We start from the raw sequence: 2,636 nt of genomic DNA, 5'->3' as shown, positions 1-2,636 counted from the left end.
AATGAACGATTGAAAATAAACAACGGTGAGGGACGACTCCCATGTGACCGAGTCAAGAACCCCACTGTTCTCTCCAGCCCTTTCATTGAACAACAACAAAAAACAAAACAAAAGAATTTGTGGATCTATACTGCAAGAAACAAATACTTTTTTAAAAATCTGGTAAAGACACACAATGTGTTTTTATTTATGTCTAAATCAGTGAAACAAAGTATTCACTGCAAGGTACAAACTTTTTTAGCTTGAAAAGTACAAAATCTTCTTATATTTGAACATAAAATATCTTGCTGAATTTGAAAAGTATGTTTTAAAGTGAAATTCATTAATCATCAGTTATTTTGAGACTATGGAACAAAGAAAAGTTAGGTTAATTGGGGCTGCTTAAACTGTATCTTTTGCAGATGTTGTTTCTTAAAAATTCCTTTATACTTTTACAGTCATAATTAGATACACAATGATCAATAGATTTTATACTATATTTATTTTCTGGACATTATTATTTCCTTTCATTTATGAACGTAACCAGAAAGTTGTTCTATTGAGTGAGTATTAAAAATTACTCCTCTTGTGTGTTCACTGTTCACACTACTGTTGGGGACATTTTATTGCCTAAAACCTTTTATAATTCAGCTCTAGGGTCTAGGCTTTTTGTTTTGCTTTGTTTAGGCTGAGAATTTTCTCACCTATTTCTAGTTTCCTAAGAGTTTCTGTCAGGAATGTGTGTTTGTTGTTTAGTTGCTGAGTCGTGGTCGATTCTTTTGCCGTCTGTAGCCCACCAGGCTCCAAAACAAAAACTTTTGAAACTGCTTTTTTAAAAGTAATCTTTGATTGAGGTCTATCCCGATGGAGCTTTTTCTATAAACCTACGTCGTTGGAAACGCCTCATAGAGTAACTATGTAGTTTCCTTTACTCATAGAACTACCTGTTAGATCTGTGGGAAAAAACTACAAGACATAGCTGCCAATTAAACTATGAAAAACCTAACAATTTTTTTTTAATCTTAGAAAAAAAAATAAAAAAATAAAAGTAATCTTTGTGCTTCCAAGTGGCTGTGCTTCTTTTAACCTGAGAAGTATACAATGACCATACATTGAAAGATCTTTATCTTAGCATATTTTACTTGAATACAATGAATGGAGGAATATGGCTTTCTTTTTGATTTGTCACTTTTTAAACTAATCCTAAATTTGGTAAATGAAAAAGCTCTCCTAACAGTTTGAAATTAATTAAAATTTGGAGAATTCTAGACAAGTTTGATATTCCTTTTGTCCTTGCTTCTTTAGGTGAAGGAATACATACCTGTGTTACCTAAAGGCGATTTCAGGATGCCCAAAGGGATTTGAGGCATAAAAGACATCTTCATCTTGTGTTCAGGTAGGACATAGATGGGCTCCAGGTTGGCCATCTACAATCTTCCCCTTGGCATTCCCTGAGATGAGATATGGGTGGGCTCCAGTTGAAGAATTTACAGCCAACAAAAACAGGGTAATAGCCAGTCTTCGTCTCTTAGCTTAAGGGAATAATCATGGCATGGACAAAGGAAAAAACCCTGCCTGATAAGGGAGACGCTGCACCTGTGCAGAAAGGCTCCTTGGAGTCACAAGTCAGAGGGTAATTCCAGGCCGTAATGAGTCTTGCTCTTCCCAGAAGCCTTCATTTCAAGATCCATCTTGGCGAGGGTGCACATGCGCACTCCAGGGGAGGGTCCTGAGACAAATTAACCAGCAGGGACAAACAAGGTGATGGCCTGAGGGAAGACACAGATAGAGAAAACAGCCCCTTTATAAAGGATTTAAACTTCCCAAAGGCACAGCTCTCACTGTGAGCTTGTCCATGCCCCTTTCCACGTGTACTTTTCTTTTCTATAAACTTTGTTAAATTATTCTTTGCGTTCTGCCTCCTCGATTGAATTCATTCTTGGCTAGGCAGGAAAAGACTAGGGACTCTAGCTCTAACTGCTGTCTCCTGTGGTCCAGTGGCTCGGAGAAGGCAATGGCACCCCACTCCAGTACTCTTGCCTGGAAAATCCCATGGACGGAGGAGCCTGGTGGGCTGCAGTCCATGGGGTTGCTAAGAGTCTGACACGACTGAGCGACTTCACTTTCACGCATTGGAGGAGGAAATGGCAACCCACTCCAGTATTCTTGCCTGGAGAATCCCAGGGATAGGGTAGCCTGGTGGGCTGCCATCTACGGGGTCACAGAGAGTCGGACACGACTGAAGCGACTTAGCAGCAGCAATGGTCCAGTGGCTAGAACTCCTGGGAAACTAAGACCTTGCTTCCAGCTGCTGCTCACTGCTGCACCCACGTCCAAAATCAGTGTTACTCTGAGTTTGGGAAAGGTAAAACCATGACTGGCTAGAGAAAAGATTTAAGTCATATAGGTAAGAAACTATTTTCACAGCAATAAACAAAGCCCAGTCTCTGGTGGCTCAGACGGTAAAGCGTCTGCCTGCGATGCGGGAGACCTGGGCTCGATTCCTGGGTTGGGAAGATCCCAAGAAGAAGGAAATGCAATCCACTCCAGCACTCTTGCCTGGAAAATCCCATGGACGGAGGAGCCTGATAGGCTACAGTCTGACTGAACGACTTCACTTTCACTTATTAGGGATTTTTTTTTTTTTTTTTTTTTAA

The 2,636-nt window shown here is 40.3% G+C and overlaps 1 non-coding gene across 1 annotated transcript; it reads left to right on the top strand.

The window, feature by feature from the left end:
- Positions 1 to 827: 827 nt before the first annotated feature.
- Positions 828 to 958, top strand: LOC129642611 (small nucleolar RNA SNORA18). Its single transcript, XR_008709863.1, has one exon. It is a non-coding gene; the product is annotated as a small nucleolar RNA SNORA18 (small nucleolar RNA).
- Positions 959 to 2,636: the final 1,678 nt, after the last annotated feature.

The sequence above is a fragment of the Bubalus kerabau genome, chromosome 1 (genome assembly GCF_029407905.1).
Source record: "Bubalus kerabau isolate K-KA32 ecotype Philippines breed swamp buffalo chromosome 1, PCC_UOA_SB_1v2, whole genome shotgun sequence".
Classification (NCBI taxonomy): domain Eukaryota; kingdom Metazoa; phylum Chordata; class Mammalia; order Artiodactyla; family Bovidae; genus Bubalus; species Bubalus kerabau.
The sequence above is the reverse complement of the archived record's forward strand: the minus strand, read 5'-3'. Positions and strand labels throughout refer to the sequence as shown.